A 25,930-nucleotide genomic window follows, 5' to 3' on the forward strand; every position below is an offset into this window, starting at 1 on the left:
TGTATGTTCCCCAAAACACTGTGTTCTTCCCTTCAGAAAAAATCACAAAACCAATTTAGCATATACGATGATTTTATTGTCTTTCTTCGACTCTACATTTTCATGTCTGTGAGAACAGAGAAAATGTGTGCTTTAATCAGTATGGTGTCTTCCTACACAACAGGGTTCTTAGTGTGTGTTGGGCACTCGATAAATATTTACTAGTAAATGAATGATTAAATGATCCATTTCTCTTTCCTGAGCAGTCAATCTCATTTAGATATGTATTAGAATGAGGCCCAAACTGAGAAATGATATGGAAAAAGGTGGGATATATCTGGCAGAAAGATGATTCGGTGTGCCACACTGAGTTGAAAGCCATCAAATTTTACTTTCACAAAGGATAATATCCCCCAAGATTCTGCTTTCACATGTGAGGAAATTGCATGGCACTGGCCTAGCTGCCAGGAAAATAACCATAAAATTTACTTTCAGAAAAATTATAATAATTTAAAACATAATAGGCACCTTGCTAAGTGTTTAGGTGCATAATATGATTGAATTTTTCTAACCAATTAAAAATAATTGATTAATACAAACTTCACAGATAAAACTGTGACTCATAGGCTTACACTACTAGCCAGTGTTATATTAAATAATATCCAGCTGTGTTTGCCTCTTTCCCAAATACTGCTCTTTAAATTGTACTAAAATAATTTCTTCTATATCATTCATCTCTTTTCAGGTATCTCCTAAAATGTAAACCCATTTAATCACTTGTTGTTTCAGTCAGATATGACATTTCTCACCAACTGCATCTAGATTCACCTTTCACTTCTACTCTCTCTCAGTATTTTGAGCTGGCCCCCCTCGGAGCCCAATTCTATTCTAAAACACTCACCTACAGTGTTCAACTTTTCATTGTATCCTAATTAACTGAAATCTGAGTCTGCCTAGTGGACACTCCTATAATCTGCAGTCTGTGGAGTGGGGGTTTCTCTTTCTCCACTTGAGGACAAAAGTTTGTCAGGGGGAAGAAGAGGAAGAGGGAGGAACTTAGCTCTGAGTTGTGGTGCAAAGATAGCAATCAAGCTATCTTTTGCTCTGCCCAAGAGAAAGCTGAAGTGGGAATTGAAGACAAGTAATATAATCTTTGGTTGAGCCTCACCCCACTCAATTAAGTTTAAATATTGTGTAAAAAGGAAAGAAGATACATGGTATAGATGGAAGGGATCATAGGATCCATTTTGCCAGTTCTTTAATTTTCCATGTAGGGTGAGTGAGGTCCAAAAAAATTTATAACTTGATATGTTTAAATAAGTAATCAATGACAGAGCTGGGACTAAAATTTGGATGTGTCAACTAATGAAAAATTAATTTTGAAGCTTCTTAAATTTAAAATAGATTAAAAATGTAATGACCTCTATTTTAAGTATCTTCCCTGTTTTAACCAAAATTCTTTCCACACATACTGATTTTTGAAATAAATAGATCAGTTTAGTCAAGGTTCACAGCACCATCACTTTGGAGACCTAAGGCCTACCATTATGTAAATTTTCCTATGCTCATAGAAACACAGACTGATTTGTTGTTGTTGATTTTTCCTCTGAATCATCTTAGTATTTAATCAGAGCCACAGAATAATGGAGCAAATCTGACATCTAAAAAAAAAAAAAAAAATGTCTCCTAACTTATAAACAAGATATTTTGCTATACATAGGAATATGAATGTGTTCTTATTTGAGTATAAATGAAAAAACATTGGAATATTTCAAGTTTGCTATGTAGTCCCATATTCTTTCAAGAATGAGTAGAATATCCAGACCTTCATATTTGGTGGATTAACATATGACGACACTAAAATATGATTATTGCATTGTTCTGTTTGTGTGGTTATTGGTTGCACTAAATATTTATAAATTGTGTTCATTTTCTCTTATGACTACTTCTGACATAAAAACCCTGATTTGTGAATGAAATCTGAGGAAGCCAACAACTGGCCACACTGATATTTAATACATAAACTTGCTTCCCATTTGTATCAAGTCTAGTAACATCATTTGCCTACGGCCAGAAAGAGCCTAAAACTACAGGGGTCATATAGTGAAGAGTGATTTTTAGTTAAGAATATTGAATTCTTGGGTTGCCAAGAATTCAACCACTGGGTGGCTCAGTCAGTTAAACATCCAACTCTTGGTTTTCTGCTCAGGTCATGATCTTGTGGTTGTGGAACTGAGCCCTGTGTTGGGATCTGCTCAGCATGGAGTCTGCTTCAGATTCTCTCTCCCTCTTCCTCTCCCTCTCCCTCCTATTCACTCTCTCTCAAATAAATAAATAAATAAATAAATAAATAAATAAATATTGAATTATTTAAGCCTTGTCTTCTGAGAGGTTTCAATTTGACTCAATCAATAGAGCTACCACCATTGATATCCTCTATTCAACACACATTGAGCATTTTCTGTAATTGAGTCATAATTTCAAATGCTGAGGAGACACAGACACAAGACACAGTCTGTGCTCTGTTAAAATTGAGTCTAGTAGCTAACCTGTAAAAGCAAGCCAACAAGGACACTACAGTATAGTACATGCTCTGAAAGTAGGGAACCAAGGCACTGAGAGAACTTAGAGAAGGAAAATGCAAGTCAGCATGTAAGGGAGGAGGAAGATAGATGGAGGGAGAGGGTGTTGAGAAGCAAAGAAAGAAACTAATGCACTAGTTTCACTATGCTGGGTGATGTAATCTGCTAAGGAGGTTCCAAAGTCAGCTGTAACAAGTAGCTCAGCAGACTGATGCTGATAAAAAAAAAAAAAAAAAAAGAAAAGAAAAGAAAAGAAAAGAAAAGAAAGAAAAGGAATCTCTTGGGAATTGCAATTTAGTAAGATCTAATGGAGCTTCCTTTTGACTCATTTCTGTTATCTTTGGGTTGAGATAGAAGATAACTTGTTGAGGAACAGTTTTGCAATTGTGTCTGTGAGTTTCTTGATCATAAGGCCTAAGATATTGTGCATCTTTTCAACCCTTGTGCAATCTAGAAAGACACTTAAGAGGCAGCAGATGTTTAATAAATTTTGTTAAATTAAACATCATTGCCAGGAAGAACATGTTTTAGCTCTGACCAAACAACCTTATCTGAGTATAGATATCTGCCTTATCTGGGGCCAGGCTAGTAAACTCAAAGAAAGGGAAACTCTTGTCTCTGGGATGACTGGCTTTCCATTCTGTTTCCTGATACAGTATTTGAGAATGCTTAAAATTATATCTGATTCAAAGTGTCTGGATTCAAGTGCCTATATCAGTAGCCCAGGGGAAGCATATATCATTTATTTTTCTATAAGAGAAATACATATATTTCATCACTGGCTGGTATTTAGAACCTGTCATCTTTTTATTTCTTCTTTTTCATTTAAGTTTAAAAGTTTATATATTTATTTGACAGAGAAAGAGTGCACGGGCACACAAGCAGGGGGAACAGCAGAAGAGAGAGAAGCAGACTCCCCCTGAGCAGGGAGCTTATGATGCAATGTGGGGCTGGATCCTAGGACCCAAGGATGATGACCTGAGCAGAAGGCAGCCACTTAACCAATTGAGCCAGCCAAGTGCCCTCTATTTAAGTTTTTTTCATTTTTATCCACAAGGCCGTCCAAAAAATACTCAAAAATTTATTCTTTTATAAATTCAAAGAGTTATAAAATGTTGAATAATGGATTTAGAGCCCTTTACCAGATGTACTCATCTACAAACACGAAAAGTCAACACTTGTAAAAATCTTGTTTATAAGTTATTTATACATTTCCTAAGAACTTAGATTTATTATGGAATTATGTTTTATCTGGAAGGGACCTGTGAGACTATTGACCCAATCCCTTTATTTTACCTGGGAGGGAATTAAGGTCTTAGAGATATGTGGTTCCTATAGTTAGAATAGCTTGGAAACCAAAAAAAGTTTTGCACCTGCTCTGCCTATGAGCTTGCTACTATGCCCATTTATGCAAAAACAAATTTAATTTCCTTTTCCTTAAAATATATGTGATCAGTTCTGCTTTAGTGATTTGTTTTGAAAACATAGGTTTGTCCTAATGCAATCGATGTATAACCAGCAAGGAAACAAGAACTTCAAAACATATTTCTCAGAAACTGAATTCTACAACAAGTGGATGAGCTTGGATTGGATTCTTCCCCAAAGGAACATGACTCCAACACCTTCATTTTACAAAACAAAGCAGAGAACCAAACCTAAGCTCCCACATCTGACTCATGGAAGCTGCTAAATCTGTGATAAGTTTTATATTACCAAGGGAAAACTAATATACCCTCCATATGTGGTATTACAATTTTCCACTATATACCATATATATATAGTGGAAAATTGTAATATATATGTTGTATATATATATTAGAGAGAAAAAATATTTTTCCTCTGCCCATTTTAGGTTCATTGTCTGGGGCCCTGGAGATTAGATTGACAAAAGACAGATTAACAAGATAAAAGAAGCCTAAAAACTTTATTAACATAGTCTAGGCATCACACATATACATGAGAATACTTGATGAGTAAGGGTGTGGCTGTGAGAATCTGAGTTTATATAGCATTTTAGCAAAGAACAGTAACTTTATAGAGAAAGGACAAGACAAAGGTCAAAGACATGAAGTTTCTAGAAGGGCAAATTGTGAAAGGCAAATACCTGGGGAAAGTAAGAGTAGAACAGGGTTAATTTTTGTAAGGTTTGTTATGTATGTTCCTCTGGTACTATCTCCAGGCTGCAAAGGTTCTAGCATTGTCTCCATGATTAGCTTGCATTCTTCCTGGTAGAGAGAGGGGAGATTACATTTACAAATTTATGTTCTGCTTTCAGGGAAATAGGGGAAGGTCAGAGTGCTTTTCATATATCAGTTTCTTCTCAAATGACTTCAGCTCACAATAATCCTTATGTTAAAATGATACATTTTGATGTGGTATATTCTGCTACCTTTTGGGTTCTTCTCGGCTCTTAATATTATATCTGGGAAATGATTCTGTTGGCTCGCATCTGAGGTTATACAGTACTAATTTTAGGACATACTCACTTCATTTAAAATATCTTGCCTCTACAGCTTTGTAGATTCTTTTCTTTTGAAGCAGCATACCTTTACTCTCCAATCTCCTCAAAAATGCCTACTTATCCTTCGGAAATCTGCTAAGATGTTAAATCTTAGAAGAATCTGTCCTTCATCCCACAAGTAAGACGTGACTTCTATGAGTTTCCATGACACCTTATACTATCCATAGAATGACTCAACTCAAATTTAAATTGTCCATTGTTTTCCTATATCTTTGGTAGATCATAAGCTTTAAGAGGAAAGCTAATACAACTATTTTATTTTTTTCAACACTCTGCCTTAGTGCCTAACATAATAGATACGCAATCTGGGACCCCTGGGTGGCTCAGTGGCTGAGCACCTCCCTTCAGCCTGGGGCGATCCTTGAGTCCCACAACAGGCTCCTTGCATGGAGCCTGCTTCTCTCCCTGCCTTTGTCTCTGCTCCTCTCTCTCTGTCTCTCATGAAAAAATAAAATCTTTTAAAAAAAATAGATATGCAATCAATATGTATTGATTGAAAATTGAATACCTGGTTGAAAATACAGACAACAGGTCAATGTTATTGTAACTGAACTAAAGTGACTTTGCTCCTTGATGAGTTACTGTTAAAAACTATACCAGGTAGAGTTGTCACACAAGGGAAACTTTATTTGTAATAAATGAAATTAAGGGAAATAATTCTAAACCTATGACTCCCTGAGCAGGGATGAATGAGTTTCTTTTATTTAGGGTTGAGATGACCATTTAGAAAGGGAAACCTTGTTATCATGTGTAGAGGTGGGCATAAGGTTCCACATCTGCCCTAAGGAAATATGCCTATTCATACATCACATGCTGTGTAAATAAGGCTTGTGCTCCTCCTCAGGCAGAGATTTTAGTATAATAAGCAAACATTTAGATAATGAGGCAAACATCATGTCAGCCACTCCATGGTCCATCTACACAGGTGCGAGTTAGGGGTTGAGCTCAAATTGGTCAAGGTGGTCCCACTGCTGGAGCTTTTCTTCAGGATGGTCATTATTTCTTGAGGGGTCGTTTCAGTTTCCATCAAATTTGCTATGCCCATCGGGTCTTTCATCTGAGTTGAGAGATAGGTTCGAAAGAAGAGCTTAAGGAAAAATGTGGGATAGAGCTTGGTGGGTACAAGCAGATGGCAATAAAGGTCAGGTCTTAGGGTCTAGCTGGTGATACTACGTTTGTTCCTGTATTGCCACAATGTGGTAGCAGAGCAGATAGAGTAGAGTAAGCAGTTAGTTAGGTTTTCACTGGAAGCCTTGAGCCAGGAAAGGGGGAGCCATGGCCAGTTATGGGGAAAGTCAGATGCCTGTCCTGACAACACTCCAAAACAAAGCCATGAGAAGCCAGATCAAACAAGCCCAAAACAAAGGAGGCTGAAGACCCTGACCAAGTAAGGGAGAAAAGGTGTGAAACTCTGCAACCAACAAACCCCCTCCTCAAGTAATAAATGTTCCACTCCCTTGTGAATAACTGTCAATTAAAGATAGAAACCCAAAACCCTGGGCACAGCTCTACCTTGAGCTTACCTACTCTCACACCTTGAGAGTGCACCCTCACTGTAATAAACTTTCCTTCTTGTCCCACCCAACTGCTGTCTGCCTTTGAATTCTTTCTTTCGAGGAGACCAAGGAGTCTCTGGCAACATCCCAGGGATGGGTTGTGTGGAGGTTTCTGGGCCAAGGAGTTCTCCCCAGTCCACTCAGCAACAGGTACAGTATTGTTTCCCTTAAATTACTGGAACCATTTGTGTCAAATCCCCTTTTATGTGGATTTTAGAATTCCTTCATCATCAAAGATGTGCATCTAACTCTAACAATATCAATGCATGACTTAGAGACTGTGGCATGGAGCAAAGTAATCATTGAGAGACAAAACTTAGAATTTAAAATGTCTCTTATCTCTTTAGGTCCAATTCAAGTATACTATTTTCCGAAGCTTTATAATTGCTAAACATTGTTAAAAGATAAAATTAGCTTCCTAATTTGGCTTAGTAGCTCTTCTAAGATGGCTGTGATTATAATGAGACATACCTCAATTTATGAGCAATTCAGGCAGGATAGCTTACTCAACCTGCAAATTACTTGCAAAATATATGAAATGTTTACAGCTCAAGTTGAAAATATTGTATTAAAAATGTTCCTGGGGTCACATTAAAAATGATTGAGTGGTTTTAAAAATCTATTGGCCTCGTAGTTTGTTGCCCGAGAGAAAAGTCACATCAACAGTTCGGTATTTTGCAAGGAGTTTTTAGTGTCCATGTGACTAGAAGCTAGAGGCTAAAGGAAAATGTAGTATGTCATGAAAGTCAGAATAGTCCAAACTTTATACTCACATGGTACATTTTAATTATATTTTCCAAAATAATTTTTTTAAGGATTTTATTCATTATTCATGAGAGACACAGAGAGAAGCAGAGACATAGGCAGAGGGAGAAGCCAGCTTTCCACGGGGAACCTGATGCAGGACTCCATGCTAAGAGTCCAGCATCATGACCTGAGCCAAAGATAGATGCTCAACCATTGAGCCACCCAAGAGTCCCGTTCCAAAATAATTTCTATGGGAGTCAATATTTTTATTAATTCTATCTTCGGTGAGTCACAAATTCAGACTTTCTCTGTAGCCAACAGTGAGAATGGGATAGGAATAAAAGAAGGGCCCTTCTTGGAAAATCTGTAATGTAAGAGGGGACAGGAGTCTAAAAAGGACAGCATCTGAAAAAGGTGTGGGGATGACCAGCAGCTAAACCATGTGGCACAGATTCAGAAGTGATATTGGATTTGAGAGAAGAGAACAAGAAATGAAGGGCTGGAATACTCAGAGAGAACACTGCTAGGAGATCTCTTTGCTCAGATAAAACGTATGAAGCCAATGGTTTGTGACTTGGACAAATGTTCACTGGGAACCCAAATGAGTCAGCTTACTTTGCTACAACGACTAGTAGCTCCTGAAAAACTTTCAGTCATTACTGGCCTTGATTAGAATTGAAGCTGGAGCCAAGGAAAGGGAAGTGGAGTTTCTACTCTCCAATTCCCTATTCCACTCATTCTCTCTAGATGCTGATTGTGGGCAAAGATCTGCTTAACCACTGAGTAGAGGACATAAATGCAACCTTTCAGGTGTATGATAGTGACAACCATAAATAAGGACAAACACAATCATACCTGCAAGTAAATAGTGCTGCACAGATGGTACGAGGAAACCTTTTCTATAGGTCTTGAGCCAGACCCCATCACTCTCTGTTTCATATAATGGCCCTGTGCAGTAACTGTGGACCATCACATTGCACAGATGGAAGATAGAGTTAGAGGGCTATTGAACATGTGAATTTTCCCAGTGTGTCACAATTACAGAAACATCTGTGCTAAATATTTTCAAGCTGATCCACTATAAAAATTGGCAATGTTCAATAGCACTCAAAGTCTTCCCTTTCCCTAGTGGGAAAGCAGTCTAATGATTGCATTTGGGACTACAGCATAAGGCATGTACCTATGCTGATTGCTTGCTGTTTAAAGGGGCCTCATTTGCATTATGCAGTTTGTAACGTTCTTCCTTTATTCCACCTCCTTTCTTTTTTGCTTGCAAATATAAACTGAAAAGGAAATCAAACCATTTACTGCACTTGTCATTGAAATGTTTCCCAGGGCTCAGTTAATGGAATGGCCTGGGCAGGGGCAAGGAAAAAGAGAGCAACGAGGTCTCTTGACAGTAATTGCAGACTGTGCTGCTTGTTAATTCTGATTATATTGAAATGGATGATTGGCTGTGTCAGCACTTGCTCACAAACATGCGTCTCCATCCTAGGAATTTACTAATCAAAGCAGAATTCACAGCATTTTTTTTTATACGAATTTTACCTTCAAGAAGCTTGCATTCATATAGAAAAATAAATGTTGATGTTTACAAAAACTGCCTGGGATTCTTGCACAGTAAAGATTCTGATTCACTAAGTCTGGGATGGGACACAGATTCTGCTTTTCTAACCAGGTTCCAGGTGGTGCTCATGCTGTTGGTTTAAAGATCACAACTGTACATGCAAGGTTCTAGGCTCAGAGAACGTAGGATGAAAACAATGAATGCATTTGCTTTTTCACTGGCTAGAAATTTCAAGTGTATCTAGTAGATATTTTAGTAGATATTTTAAACAAAAAAGCAGAAGCAAAACAACTTGAGATCTCTATCTTGCTATACTGTCCACTTTCACTGTGTTGCAATTTTACATTTACTCATCAACACCATTTACCAAGCATGTATTAATGCACTCTCTGAACGTTAGCCTTCTTTTCTGAAACTCAAAGTCAGTTGAAGACCGGAATGTAAGCACATTATTGCAGTGCATTTGCAATAAAAAAAAAAGTATCATGGAACAGAGATGAGAGGAGGTATGGGAATCAGAATTGGCTTCCTCATTCACAGAGTATGTGACTCTGTGCTAGTTACTTAATTATTCCAAGGATAAGTTTCTTCATCAGTAAAATGAACATACTAACCTTTTTCTTAGAGTTATTGTGTTGAAAATACATAGCATAGTACTTACCACATCATAGTTATGTGCTAAAGATTAGTCTGCTTCTGTATTTTTGATATCTGAAAACAATGCAAAGCCAAAAGACTAGCACTAGTGCAAAGATGGCAGCTGCTATAAAAATAAATAAGATGATTTCATCTCTAAGGAGCTTACAATTTAATAGGAGAGATAAAAAGAAGAGCAGATGACTATTAAACTGTTATGCAAGGCAGAATGTTATAAATTCTTTAAATTTTAAGAAAGTGCTAGAAATAAAATGAGTTGACTTCTGCAGAATTTGAGTTGAGACAAAGTATAGATAGGTAGGCTTAGAGCAGGTTATGGGAGAAAAAAAGCATTTCATTCAGAAAATACAGGAAAAGACAACAAAAGCTGGAAGATTCTTGTGGAAAATGTTCAGCTAGGCTGGAGGGTAGGTTACATTGAATAGAAGAAGTAGAAGATCAGAATCAGATCATAGGGAATGTGAGCTAGAGCTTGAGAGTTACAAATGTATACCATGGGTGGTAAATTAGTAAAACTCATTTAGAGTAGAGTAGACTTAATACATGTTCAATTTAGCAGTGCTGTGTGTAGAAGTCAGCAGGAGAAAATCTGGAGAAAGAGCTAACAATGGCACTTATCTAGGTTGGAGATGACAAAAAGCCAATGACAGTAGACTGGAAAGGAAGAGAGGTCAACTGGGCAAAAATTGGGGACTGGCTGGAAAGTAAAACATTGGATAAGACTTCACTTTTCTGGAAGGGGTGACTAGAAGTACAGCAATGTGATTTCAAACACATAATGAATTTAAGAGATGGATGGATCATGGATGACAGCAGTGAAAGATCTAGCCGTGGAACTAGAGCTTGAGAGATATTTATGTAGATGAATAAACTGAAGTTCAAACCAGATCAAAGGAAGACCTAGAACATTTCCTTAGCAAATACACTCATTATGCGGGTGTATGGAGATAGGTCTTTTAGATAAGAGAAAAAGCACTAGTGATAAGACAGGAGACAAGGAAAACATGCCTGGGTAAGAGGATATTAGGAAAGCATAGAGCAAGTGAAAGCAGATGAACAGAGGTTTTAAGAGTTAGTGATGCATAGAAGCTGTGGTAGATCTGGAATCAGGACAACTATTTAGTTGAGAGGATGTACCAGGAGGCAAGTTTTATAGCTGTAGTGTATAGCATGGAGCTCTTACCTAGAAAGCATATTTATTCAAGATGGCTTCAATAACTGCTGAAGGTTTCAATGGTCTACCCCTGTCTCCCAAACCGCCCTTTGCACCGCACCGTGCTTGGGAAAGAGAAAATTATCCAACATCTTTTGTTTTATTTTCTTGAGTGACGTAATTTACCTGGATAGTTACATCTCTGAAATTACATTAGGTCTAAATTTATTTACCTTAGATATTTATGTCTCTAAATAGAGAAAACAGACATGTTTAGTTATCTCTCCTTGGTCAATTATCTCTCTTTCTCTCCCTCTCTTTGTCATTAGGATAGCATACTATTTATAGAGAAGAAAACTATAAAATTCTATCCTGTCACTGTGATGGAATCCTAATTTTAATGTAAAACAAATGCTTGAAAGGAGTTATGTTGTGCTACATTGAATAATCTCATACCGATCACTTAAGAAAGATCTACATAATGTGAAGAACAGTAGTCAGTTAAAAAGCAGCTCCTATGCATGTCATATGCAAGGCTAAATGCTTATATACCTAATCTCATTTAATATTGCAACAGCTGAGAGAAGTAGGTGTTCTCATCCCCATTTTAGAGTGGAGAAAACAAAGTATCACAAAGCTTGAGTAGTACAGCAATTAAGTTGAAGAGCCAGGACAAAAATAAAAGCTGTCTAACACTACAGCTCTGTATCTTTTCACTATACTGTAATGTAGGGAAAGACAGATCTCCTTTCCTCATTTTAGGTTCTTTGACTGGGCCTCTGTAAATTGGACTGAAGAAAGACAGATTAATAAGAGAAAAGCATACATGTGTATTTGTTTTCATGAGGAAATAAAGATCTGAAGAAATTATTAAACTTGAGTGTTTTTAATTGTGGAAATATGTGATAGCTATAAGCTAAAGATAGTAAACTGGAGAAAACTTAGCAAAGCCTATTTTTTTGTGTTTTTGTTTTTCAGATTCCTTTAGGTTTCCATCTATCTTCAGAGATAAGTTGCTCCTTTCCTCCGGATATTGGTGGGACACCTCACACATGAGGACCTTTGGCCTATTTCAGGGGAGGAAAAGGTGGTCAGGAGTCTATTTTGCCCCTTCCATTTTCTTTCACCTCTAACATACTCAATGTGTCAAAGTGCCATCCCCCAAACCATAAGTAGCATAGATCTTTCATTCTAAAGCAACCAATATAGAAGAATTCTATATTCTTCATTTGTTTGTCATGGGCAGACAACACAGGTCTGTATCGTACATAGACCAGAATGCAAATGGACAGTGTAGCATCATAATTTTGATGCAATTTCTGAAACATTCTTTTAGAAAATAAAGATGATAATGAAAAAAAAAAAAAGATGATAATGAGAAGCACCTAATGCAAAGCAATTTAATATAAAATTTTCAGCTAAATCCCTAGAGGCATAAGAAATACAAGATAGGCAAAAATATACCTGTTCTGGAATAATTACAACCATTAAAATGAAATATTACCCACAATTAGAAAGGGCCTCACAGAAGTTTACCTCCTTTTTTTGTTTAAAGGCTTTCCAATGAGGAGAAATGCTTTAATCCAATGGACCATATTGGCACAATGCTAATTTCATTCATTTTACTCTAGGTTCAAAATATCCATACTCACTATGTGATTTTTATATATATTAAATAGTAGATACACAGGTTATATGCCAATAATAACTCAATAAAGCTGTAAAGTAAATAAATTAAAAATAAGTACAGTGTGTTTCAATCTAGCATTCTTGAGTTTGGTCTAATCTTGAGAAATTGTATGTAAAATGATTTTTAAACTATGAAATCCCAGACAGATAAATTAATATATTAGAATGGCTATTTCATTGTTCTCCCTCACATGTCCCCATTATTATTACCCCTGCAAATTGCAGAAGTTGAAAATGCATATGAAGAAATGATTCCACAAACACTAGGAATTAATGAAAGTGAAATGATGAACAACTGAAATCAGAAAGAAAGTTTAGAGTTTAAGATCTTGAGGAAAATTAGAGCTTTGTACTTTTTTGTAGTGAAGATGTCAAAGAAAACCAAAGCTGGATGGGAGTTAAAACAATAAAAGCACATTAATCAAGAACTACTGCAATAAAGGCGACCTCAGTATAGAACTGGGCTCAATTCCAGATACCGAACATTAAGTGGGGATTAATAGCCCAGGAGCAGGTTGGAGGCTTGGTAGGTGGGAAGTTATTAGGAGACATCAACAAGGGGAGGAATTCTTGCTAACCTTACCTAACAGGATTCTCACTAAAGGCAGGCCACAGTAATCAGATGGGGGGATTACTTGGGGGATGGTGGAGGTGAGGAATATTGATTAGATACCAGGGATGATCATGTATCAAAGGTGAGAGATTATCTCTAAACTGATTTAGTGGGATTATTGCTAAAACTGGGTGATGCAAATATCAACATGGAAGTCCAAGGTCTAGGCCTAGTGAAGAAAAGGGCTCAGAGAAGCCTGAATAAAGCTTGGTCAAGGACAGAGTCTATGTGTCCAAGAAAAGAACATTGAAATTGAGCAGCTCAAGGAAACTTGCCATTTGCTAATAGGAAAAGTCACCAAAGTAGATGGTATGATATCCATATATGATGACATATAAATAGATGATAAGAACAGGTTAGAAAAAACAGTGAATACAAACTCAGTTGGATGGATAGACAGATGTTATTTAAGAGGTGAGTAAAAGCGAATGCTAAGGTGGTGCCTGGGTGGCTCAACTTGATCCCAGCTCAGTTCTTGATCTCAAGGTTGTAAGTTCAGGCCATGTTGGGACTCTGCACTGGGTATGGAGACTACTTAAATTTTAAAAATATGTATTTTTTTAATTTAGAAAAAGATAGCACTAAGAATTGAATTTGAGTATAACCACTGGTTAACAGAAGAGCCAGAATATAATATTCTCCAAACCATCTTATTGGAAGGCAATACGAACTATGGTAAAATTCAGATGATAGACTCTGACAGATCAGCCTTCTAATTGCTGGCACACCATTTACTTAGTGAATTTGAATGCCACAAACATTAAGCCTCAGTCTTTTCATTTAGAAAATGAGAAATGTACCTAGACAGTACCTGCAGCTTAGTACCTGTCACACAGTGTGCTCAGTAAAGGTCAATTAATTTCCTCTCTTCTAATCCCAACATGATTTTTGCTTACTGTAAGTTTATTCTCATGCATATTTTCTTTTTTTCCAGTTTACTCCACCACTTTGTTTTTTGAGTAATTATATATTAATACATTCCATGTTATAAAAATATATAACATTCAGCTTACCTTTAACTTTTCTGAAGCTAATTTGAGAAGTGAATTACAACTTTAAAAATTATGCCAAGTGCATTTCCATTTTATATCTGTCAAGTAGGTTGCTAGGTTATAGATTGGACTTTATCACCTCAAACTTCTTAAACCCACACCTGCCTCTATATTTTTCCACCATAAGGCATCAAATAATTTTATACCTTTTTTAGTAAATATTTACCTGAATATTATTTAAAAGAAAACATAATTTACTAAAATTCCACTATGTAAGAGGAACTGTGATTGACTTGGCTCAAAAATCAAATCTAAAAAAGAACAAGTCTTTGCCATCAGGAACATTTTTGCATTGCTTAACTGTGTAAGGGAGAAAGAGAAGTCTTATTTTCTTCACCTGGATAAGAATTATTATCAAGAGCAGCTCAATCAGTAGATATTGAAAAAAAACTTCCTTTTTACCTCTTCTACTTGATTATGTATGGTTTCCCAGAGTAGCCTACTTTGGAATTCTACTTTGAAAGTCCAAGTATTCTCACTTGTATCTAGAATTAAAGATAATTCTCATTTGAGAAAACAAATAGTATTTTATACTCCATGAGGGTCAGGCAAAAATATTATATCAAAGAGATTGGACTCTGCCACACACTTTTGTAACTCCAAAAGTTAAGTGTCTTAAGGAGGCTCTGAGACCTCCTAGATTTAGGCCAAATCGGGGCTATCTCTACGGTAGGGAGACAGCTAATGTCCAATTCTCTTCCAGGAGAAATTGGAAAGCAGGTGCCCTCCTGAATTTCAAGGGAAATTAATAATCGACACACTGCTTCAAGTGTGGTGTAGTGGTTTTAGTTTTATTGACAAGTCAATTTCTCAATCCACTTAACATTCCTTGCTCTTCTCTGAAGTTTTGCCTAATTGTCAACCTCTTTGAGGGCATTGAGGGAATGGAATGGAATACAATAGCTTTAATGAAAACCTCACTAGGACTAAACAAAAGAGGCCTTTAACCTCTTTACCTACTAGTTCAGTGTTTGACACTCTCGGAAGCCATAGCCCAGTTCAAATGAATAATGACATTTTTATTGAATATATCATCATTCCAAAAAGAGTATTTGTGATATTGTGATTTATAATAAGAAATATATATTTAGTCTTTGATCTCTTTTTTTTTTTTTTTTTTTTTTTTGCTAAGAGCTCCTAAAACTCTTGGAATTACCTAAGTAATGAGAGTGATAAATGTGTCTTTTGTAATATTGTAGGGGCTGCAGATGCCGAGTAACCAGCAAAGACACAGCCCTTTGGGGGTAAAATAGTTTTTTCTAATGTGATGTTGCTTGGGAGGGCCCAAATTTAAGGTCTGCGTCTTCACTGTAATTTCCAGAAAAAAAGTTCTCCCCGAATTGAGAGGTCTATGTTTGGAGAAAAAATTGACAAAACCTTCATTTGAGGGAATGGATGAGAGTGTGTCCATTTCACTGATGGTACCAAGAAACCAATTTCCTTGTTTTAAGTACACTTCATGTATTTCTAATAAGATGATTTTCCAGAAAGTGAAATTTCTTATGTTCTGAGTTTTTTTTTTTTTTAATTTATTTATTTATGATAGCCACAGAGAGAGAGAGAGAGAGGCAGAGACACAGGCAGAGGGAGAAGCAGGCTCCATGCACCGGGAGCCCGACGTGGGATTCGATCCCGGGTCTCCAGGATCGCGCCCTGGGCCAAAGGCAGGCTCTAAACCGCTGCGCCACCCAGGGATCCCTGTTCTGAGTTTTAAATGGTGAAATATACATAAAGTTCATAATGTATCTGAAAAAAAAAAAATTTCCCTCTACTTTTCTAGGTTCTTGACTGAGAACCTCCTGTATATAAAAGAAAGATTAACAGGAAAAGAAAACAAAACAGAAGTTTAATAACCTGTATACCTTCTGTATACATGGGAGATACCCAGGAAAACTGAGTAACACCCTGAAATGATCCAAGCCATCAGTTTAAGTATCTCCAGCTAAAAACAGAAGATTTGGGGGCTAAAGGAAGCAGTTATGGGAAGTGATCAGGCACAGCACAGTAAACAAGGGTATGGTTGTTATGCAGAGTTAAGTCCAAGCCTTCTTGTTTTTGTTTTTGTTTTGTTTTTTTAAGATTTTATTTATTCATGAGAGACACACAGAGAGAGAGAGAGAGAGAGAGAGGCAGAGACATAGACACAGGGAGAAGCAGGCTCCATGCAGGGAGCCTGATGAAGGACTCAATCCCAGGACTCCAGGATCACGCCCTGGGTGGAAGGCAGATGCTCAATGCTGAGCCACCCTGGTGTCCGAGGTCCATGCCTTCTTTATTGATAAATTTCTAGAGTAATTTTTCTCTTTCTGGTACAGAGAGAGAGACACCCTTACAAATAGAGATTCTCCTATAAATATGAGTGTCTCTTGCAAAAGAATAACTTCTACTCAACTTTCAGAGCTTCTCTTATGTATATTGTTTCTTAAAAATAATCAGCCTACAATAATCCCCATGTCAAATAGTTGTATTTTAGGGTGATAAATTATGCTTCCTTTCATTATGTTAATGAGGTGACTTTTGGACCACACCTAAGAATGGAGACTAGTTGCCAGGAGGATCAACCACATGATTAGAAGGTTGGAGCTTTCAGTTCCACTCCTCTGACCTCTGTGGAGAGGAAAGAGGCTGGAAGGTGAATTAATTGCAAATGGCAAATGATTTAATCAATCACATCTTAAGTAATAAAGCCTCCATAAAAACCTAAATGGAGAGCATTCAAGAGCTTCCAGGTTGGTGAACACCTGGAGATTTGGGGAGAGTGCAAACTCAGGGAGCATTAAAACTCTGCCTCCTTTCACCTACCATGACCTATGCATCTGTTCATCTGGCTGTTGACTCATATCCATAAAATCCTTTGTAACAACAACAAATAAAATAAAAAAAAAATCTTTTGTAATACACTGGTAAACTAGTGAGTAAACTGGTTTCCTGAGTTCTCTGAGTCACATTAGCAAATTAATTGAACCTATGAAGGTACCCATGGTAACTTCTGATTTATCATCTGTTAGAAGTACAGGTGACAACCTGGAGTGGTATCTGAAGTAGCATCTGAAGTGGAGGGCAGTATTGTGGCATGGAGTCCTTAACCTGTGAAATCTGATGCTATCTCTAAATAGGTAGTGTGGAATCAAACAGAATTGTAGGGCACCCAGCTGGTGTCAGAGAATTCCTTGATGTTATGTGGAATTCTTGCCCCTCCCCTGCCACCAATGTTGGACTTGGTGTCAGAATCTTAGAGGTGAATTAATTAAATGCTTGGTTGTAAATTAATTTATGTGGCTAAAAGACATATTTATGCCTAAATTCTAGGATAAATGTGCCTAAATGTCCATAATCTTTACGCATAGACAAATGACCAGGAGTAGGAAAGAAAGATAATTATTTCCAAGCCAGTTCACCAATCCCCAGTTAACAGTCATCTTCCAATACCTGTCTCTAAGTTTTTCCTCTTCTACCAACTGTAACAACTGTCAACTTGTCAAACGATGCAGCTTTTGCTTCCCCATAGCAACAGATCCCTGCCCTGAGTGACGAGATTTCCATATTGACAACTGGAAATGTCCCAAATAACTCCAAAAAGCACCTGGAGTTTAATTTCACATCTTAACATCCAGAAGGAGTCTTTTTTTTTCTTATTTCTCATATGTTAAAGTGAGGTTATTTATATACCTCACAACTGATGGTATGATGACAGCCAAACTAAGCAGAGAGTATTTGAAAGATTCAATAAACTCTGGTTTCCTGGAAATGGTATACTAATGTCTTTCAAAAGATTTGAATGATCTGCCTAAAATAAAAAGAGTAAGGAATTTTCAAGACATCTTTTCATTTAAATAATGATCACATCACAGCATCTAGTCACGTTAACAACAAAAAAGGTGAAGTTGGAATAATTAGCCATAAAAGACCTCAAGTTTTCCATGTCAAGGTGTGAGCAAATGCAAGAGAACAAGCGAAAGATGCATAAGTATTTCTGCTGCAGAATAGGTGTCTTTTAACAAAAGACAGAGAACCATATTTCTTTCTCTCTAATGGCAACTCTTTATCACTAAAAATAGTGTGCTGAGAACTGACAAAGTGAAGTGTTTTTGAATAAGCCTGAATTATAGATAGTGACCTGAATAGGAGCAATGAACATGATTCAGAACCATGCTCCTTGGCAGTCCCTGCCAGGAACGTAATAATCCTTCAGTTGCCTAATTGGTGTGTGTGTGCATGTGCGCATGTGTGTAAGTGCAAAATTTCACTTGAGAGATGTGATTTCTAGCGTAAAACTCAGACTCATATTTTCTATCTAGTGAGTGACATAGATTTCTCTTTAGACTCTGCATTAGATTTTTCTAAAAATAGAAATAACAGCACTGCAATAGGTTTTCACAAAACTAGAAATTACTATGCTTTCTTCATATAATTCCCTTGTATGATATGTCTTCTTCCATCTTGTTTTGAAAAAAAATTATACATGCTTTTGCCACATAATAGCCTTTACCTAATGTCTCTTTATTTCCAACAGCAAAGGCTTTATGACCATGATTGTGTTTTGTTCTCAGCTTGACCGAGCAAAGGTTAAACTAAATGCTTTTGGATTACTTGACACTGGCTGAAGGCCTCACTGGAAGGGTCAACAGAATATATGGCCTTTTACCGCTTCCCAAAATTAATGTTTGCACCCTCCTTCCCCTTCTGTTGTCTGAACCAGGAAGTCCTATCACCAACATTTGCTGGCCTGAGCAGTTGATGAACTGCGGAGCTACCTCAGTCTCTGCTCTCAGTGCCCAGGGGCAGGACAGCTGCTTGAGATTCCCAAAGAAAGAGTGAAGGGCAGTACATCAAAGATGCATATCACATCTAGTCCCTCTTGTTTTGCCAAAGAGAAATCAAGATTTCAATGGTATTTTTTCCCCAGTTATTGTGAAACTTTGATGAGTTGTGATTTTTCTTTTAATCAATTTAAAAATTTTTAATAGAATTTTCTCATGGTGGCAGATGGCCAATTTCATCTTATGCTCTCTTTTATTAATGACAGGGAATAATGGTCTTTCCATGGTCTATAATTGGTCTTTATATGTTTCCCCTTTCTATGTTATATGCCATAATTGAATTTAATTACTATATATCATTGCCATGGAAGGGAAAAAAAACAACTTTCTTTCACTTCTCATTTCTTAGGGAAGTTAGCTGCTGCTTCCCCCCCACCCCCACCCCCACCCAGGGATCCAAGACTGTCTTGCTGCCTGTTCCTTGAAACAAAACTACTATCCACTGGATACTCTGTAACTTTTACCTCAGGGATTTTCAACCCAGGGTGATTTTGCCCCCTTGAGGGATATTTGGCAATATCAGGAGACATGTTTGATTGTCACAAGTGAGAGAGGGGTTGCTATTGGCACCTAGTTTGTCAGATGTCAGGGATGCTGCTAAATATCTTTCAATACACAGGAGATCTCCATACTGCAAAGAAATATCCAGGCTCACATGTCAATAGTGATGAAGTGTAAGAAATCTTGCTTTAGACTAACTGATGTATGACACCTGGAAAAATTCTTGCACATTCCTCCTTGTGTCCTCCTCCATGATGTCCTGCCAGTTCTAATCCCCCAACATTACAGTACCATCCCCAAGCCCCTTCCCTCCTCTGAATCCTGCTCATCTCCCCAAGCACAGTACATACAACATCCCTTGCTGAAAATGGATATGGCTCTGAGTCTGCCCGGAATGTTCCACTGAACTACATCTTTAACTAGATATAAATTCAAGAGAAGCCATATATACGTTGTTGTTGTTTTTTTCTTCTTGGTGGAGGTCCTTGCAAATAATAATTGTTTAATTGCTGACCTGGATTGAAGCAAATTAAACTTCTATGCTGCAAAAAGAAGACTTTGTTTTCTTAATAACTGAATAATTCTGCATTTAATGGTCTTATTGGGAGGATGGGTATTAAAAGAGAAATAGCTTTACCAAAATGGGAGGGTCTATATATTTTCTGTATCCCATTCCACACCTCTTGAATAAAATTTTAGCATATTCTTTATTATTTCACATAGTTTCTTCATTGGCATAAAGGCAGATATGCTTCGGTTTCTTCACTGATGAGATAATTCATAGAATATGGAATGTTAGTGACAAAATACCTAACAGATCTAGCCCAATTCCATTAGTTGAAGATACTGAAGCCCAGAGTAATTATTAGTTATAACAAATTTATGTAGTGTTTTTTTTTTATGTGCCAATAATTGTTCTATGAAGTAAGTATCATTATAATATCCCTTTGAACAGATAAAGGTATAGACCTGGAGAGGTTAAATAAGTTGTCTGAGATCATAAAGCTCATCAGTGATAGTCTGCACTTCCAAGTCAGGCCATGGTGCTCCAGTGTTTATACTTTGAACCTGTGTACTCCATTGCTACTCCCTTAATTTTTTTTCCCATGGTCAAATGTCAATTTAGAAGAAGGAGAATAAAAATTCAGATCTTCTCTCTCCACATCTAATGTTCATACCACTCTCCAATATTGTCTCTATTTATTGCAAAAACAGAGAAGTCTTATAGAATCAAACTTTTATTTGCATTAATAAAGCACATGTATGCTTATTGGATTAACCCTTAATACTGTTGATCACCAAAGTACCTTATAAAAGGTAGTTAATAACAACAAAATAACAAAATAAATAACTTCTTTTTCTAATTCAGTTTTTTAAATGTCCTATATCTTAAGAATTATTTATTTGGCATATGCAAAGTTCAGAAAGATAAGCACACATCTAGAATGTGAAATTTCTAGATTAAAATTGAAAAATTCATTCATTGTTTATGAATGTGAGGGAGAGCAGTGTCTTCCAGACAATATATTCAGAATACTGACTAGAAATGTTTTTATTTGTACTTATTGAAGAATACAATTCAAACCTTTTTGACTTGTAAAATTTCACTATTCGCAAACTCTTTGGAATCCATTTCTTAGGCATTTCTTGAAAAAAGAAAGTATTCTTTTTTTTTTTTTTTTTTTTTAAATCTATTCACGAGAGACACAGAGAGAATGAGAGGCAGAGACACAGGCAGAGGCAGCAGCAGGCTCCATGCAGGGAGCCTGATGTGGGACTTGATCCAGGGTCTCCAGGGTCAGTCCTGGCCCGACGACGGCACTAAACCGCTGAGCCACCCGGGCGGCCTCCAAAAATAGTATTCTTTAGAAAATTAGCAAACTGTAAAATATCTTCCTCTTGGAGAATCTGTGTGAACATGAGAATAATATAAGGTTTTGAGGCTTTCACAATCAAGAGATTTGTATGATTTGGCCTAACTCACCACTTATCAACGTGACTAGGCTGAATTTTTTCCCTTACATAGTATATATCAATGTACCTAATACACATGATTTTGGTAACACAATTTTGAAAATACTAATGTAGTGTAAAAACATGAATGGGAGGCAGATCAGGGAATAAGAGGCAAGTCATGTAAAGAGCAATGTGGGAGACTGATTCATTTCATCCCCCCACTCAGTAAAGGAAGCCCCACTGCACAGCATCTGACAGGAGGCCTCCACTTCAACATTATGAGGGGCAGCCAAATTACCAGCACATGAGGTAGCTCATCACTTTACGGACCTCTTAGACCATCATTGGACAACCTCCATAATCTGACCAAATACAAATTTATCCATTCATATTATGATACTTACTTAATTCAGGTCCTTCTTCTCCTACCCTTGCTTATGCCAAATGTGAGATAACCTTTATCTATGAAACCATATCTACTACATCTATTAGATCTCTTTCCATCTTAGTGATCTATCACATATTTTGGTGTTTGATTGGATTTTCCAAATAATTCCATTCTAATTATTTTATATGCTAATTCTCCTTCCTCCAAATCTCATGTCTCATTCCCCTATAAGTTTATAAACAATGTTGGAACAGGGTTAAAGAAATATGTCTGTTTATCATTCCAGCCTGATGTTAAGCAAATAAATAACATACACTATCCAACCGAATTAGGTATATATGCTACAAAACAGACTATCTATGTCATTTTAATAAAGAGAACTTTGGGAATATTTCTTTCTAATAATATCACAAGATTTTAATTCCTTGATCAAAAAGAATCTTATAAAGAGGAAGATAGAAAATTGTAGTTATCACAGATATTTAACTAGAAGGAGCCAAGGTGACTTGAAATGGGCAAATACATTTCCCCACCATCTTTAAACTACCAAAAAGAAATTAAGACAGCAGACTGATTTACATTTGTTCGTGCTTGTTTGCTAACTAAAATATCATAAAATTATTTTCATGTACTATCTGCTCTGCCTGCCACCACCTAGTCCTTTGTCAATATATCGTATTAGTTTCTAATTATTCTTATTTTGGTTAGGATTTGGATAGATTTTGGCTAAAGTTCTTTTATTCAGTTTCATTTGTGTATGTTGATTCTCAGCTTTTACTTAGGTGACAAGGCAGTCAAGATTCTTGAGCAATTGAGTCTAATTACTCATGGCCAAAGAAACTTTTAAAAATGTTGGTTTAAACAGTTAAATATGTTTTTCTACAACAAGAAGATGCAAAACTTTTAATAAGCTAATATGCACTGGTGAATCTCCAAGAAATGTGTATGGTAATCAGGGTTTCCCAGACAGTTTGCAGAATTGAAAAAAAAAAAATATCCTTTCAAGAATTTTCTAAGAGGGATTGTATTTTTTGAAAATGTCTCTGGGGAAAAGGAAAAAAAATAGCAGTTTAAATCATATAGATTTTGCTTACATAAAAGGACTTCATTAACAGATTAGAAAAGAAAATAATTATGAATGACTTAATTTTAAAGATACTAACACCAGCTTTGCAAATTATACTGAGAGAAATGAAAAGTTTTAGGGTAAGGAATTCAGATTTAAAAAAAAAAATTTAAATACCAAAAGGAAAAGCATTTCTCTTAGCCTTGATGAATGTAGCTTTAAACACCTGTCTACTTGAACTTATTTAAGATTCCAGGGCACATTTTCCAAATCTGAGCATGGTTATCCACTCTGAATAAATGTTTCTCTCCCACCTAAATCCCTTTAGAATGTCAACTGAAAGAGATATTTCCACTTTCTGTTGTAAACCATTATGGTTATTCTTCCTATTAGGCAACTGATCCAGAAGTGATGCATTCTGATAGTGTATAAAATATTTGCTTTTTTATAATTTCATTAAGAGATCTCTGGAGCCTTCTAAATGATATAATCTGCATGAATACTGATTTAGTAATTGCAAGTGCTATGAAGGCTGAGCTGAGAAAATGATAGACAACACACCATTATAATCATAAGCATGTTCAAATCCTTTTGTGTTTACAAAATTCCCTCCCAAATTTAATCCTCAATCTTTGTGAAATAACAGAAGTATCAATGTCCTCATTTGTCGATGAAAAATTTAATTTCCAGAAAATACGGAAATTACCAAAATTCATACAAATAGAAGAAAGCAAAAATAATATTTGTTTTTTTCTTCTATATCTCCTACACTTAATACTGTCTCGGGATTTGTGTAAAGAAATATTGAATTACAATTTAGAATGATATCCTTTTCATTTTGAGATGATTATTTCTAAATTTACAAATAACAAAATATCAAAACAAGAAAGAATAAGAAAATTTCACATATCTTATTTCTTTGTTTTTAAATAAATAGATTGGAATTAGTAGATGATTTTCAAATTTGCTATTCAAATTGAGCAGTGAGGGGCATCTGGGTGAGCTCTGCCTTTGGCTCAGGTCATGATCCCAGGGTCCTGGGATGGAGTTCCGCATCAGGCTCCCTGTAGGGAGCCTGCTTCTCCCTCTGCCTTTGTCTCTGCCTCTTTCTCTCTGTGTGTCTCTCATGAATAAATAAATAAAATCTTTAAAATAAATAAATTGAGCAGTGAGTTCAAGCACTTCTGACAGGGTCCATACCTTTCTTTGAGTAAATTACATGTTTCTCCCCTGGATCCCTGCATCTGAATCCCTAATACAATGTAGGAAGGAAGAAAGGAAGATAAGAAAGAGGAAAGAAGGAAGGAAGGAAGGAAGGAAGGAAGGAAGGAAGGAAGGAAGGAAAGAAGGAAGGAAAGGAAAGCTGGAGGATGGAGGAAGATCTAGAAATGCAGAGACTTATCCTCGTCTTAAAACAGGAAATACAAAAAAAAAAAAAAAAAAAAAAAAAAAACAGGAAATACATAAATTGTGTCCCCTTTCCTTTCCCCCAGCCTGCCACTTCATCCTTCAACCCCCATTCATATACTATGTAAACCTTCCTCATGTGAGTTTTGTTCTGTGTGAGAATCAGTTTTGCTCTGCTACTGTTGTCTCTTTCCCTTGGCATATGTGATGTTTAGTGCAAAAGAAATCATTTCTGTGCCAAGGATATTTGTAGCTATTAGTAAAATGGACTACACATCAGGGAATTTATAGGAAAGGGCACTTAATTAAGGATTTGGGACTATACTACCCATAGTTTTTGAACATGCTCTTGGCAGGTGCTTGATTTTGTTGCCATGGTAGGCCGCATATGATATTTCCTCATTAAGTAAATGTATTTTTCACAAGCTACTAAGTCACTTTTTAGTAAAGAGTGCCTTCAATTTTTATTTTCTAGGTCAACTATCCTATGTCTCTTACCACGAGTGTTAACATAAAATAAAAACATCTAATGATGTCCAATATGACAAGTAGTATGAGCCACTCAGATGATAATACATAAATAGAATCCAAAATAGAAACTAGCATGAGAACTAGTAAGTAAGGGTCTTGTTTCCATTTTAAATGCTGATTTCTTGAGGTCACATTGCTTCATATATAAAACATAATCTTTCTCTCCTTATACTGAGATTAGTCTTTTTTTCAAAAAAAAAGATTTTATTTATTTATTTTACAGAAAGAGAGAGAGCATGAGCAGGGGGAAGGACAGAGAGAGTGGGAGAGAGAGAATCTCAAGCAGACTCCACCCTGAGCATGGACCCCAATGCATGGTTCAATCTTATGACCCTGAGATCATGACCTTCAGATCATGATCTGAGAAGAAACCAAGAGTTTTAACTGCCTGAGCCACCCAGGTGCCCCTAAACTGAGCTTATTCTTTTTTTATTGATTTAAGATTTTGTTTATTTATTCATGAGAGACACAGAAAGAGAGAGGCAGAGACATAGGCAGAAGGAGAAGCAGGCTCCATGTAGGGAGCCTGATGTGGGACTTGATCCTGGTACTCCAGGGTCACACCCTGAGCTGAAGGCAAATGCGCTTAACCACTAAGCCACCCAGGCATCCGAGATTATTCTCTTACTAAAACATTTGGGAGATTCAGAGGGCAAGCCCTGGCACCTAACTACGTAAGTATACACCTTGGTTTCCTTACCTGGATAAATCATAAACCTGAGGCAAGTTACTTAAGTTTTATCAGCTTAAGCTTTTCTATTTCTTAAATTGTGATAATGGAGTAATGTCTACTTTTAAATAAGATGTGAAGAGGCAAATGAACAAATGCATGCAAGAAGCCATGGTGATTAGTATATAATGAAATAAAAGTTATAATTTTTATTAATATATGTCCAGCTAAGTTTAATACATTAATACAGTACTACAAATGGAAACCTATGAAATAGTAATTATTAATATCACCTAATTATCAGTGAATCTTGGTTTGCCATATCCTTCAAGCACACCTTCCTATAGTGTAAATAGTTTTCATTAAGAAAAATACAGTGCTGGCTTAAACTGGGAAAGAAATTCTAAAAATATAACACATTATTCATCAGACTATTGCTTGCAGACAGAAAGAGAAGAGATGTTATGTTTAGGAA

This window comes from Canis lupus, chromosome 7, assembly GCF_003254725.2.
Source record: "Canis lupus dingo isolate Sandy chromosome 7, ASM325472v2, whole genome shotgun sequence".
Lineage (NCBI taxonomy): Eukaryota > Metazoa > Chordata > Mammalia > Carnivora > Canidae > Canis > Canis lupus.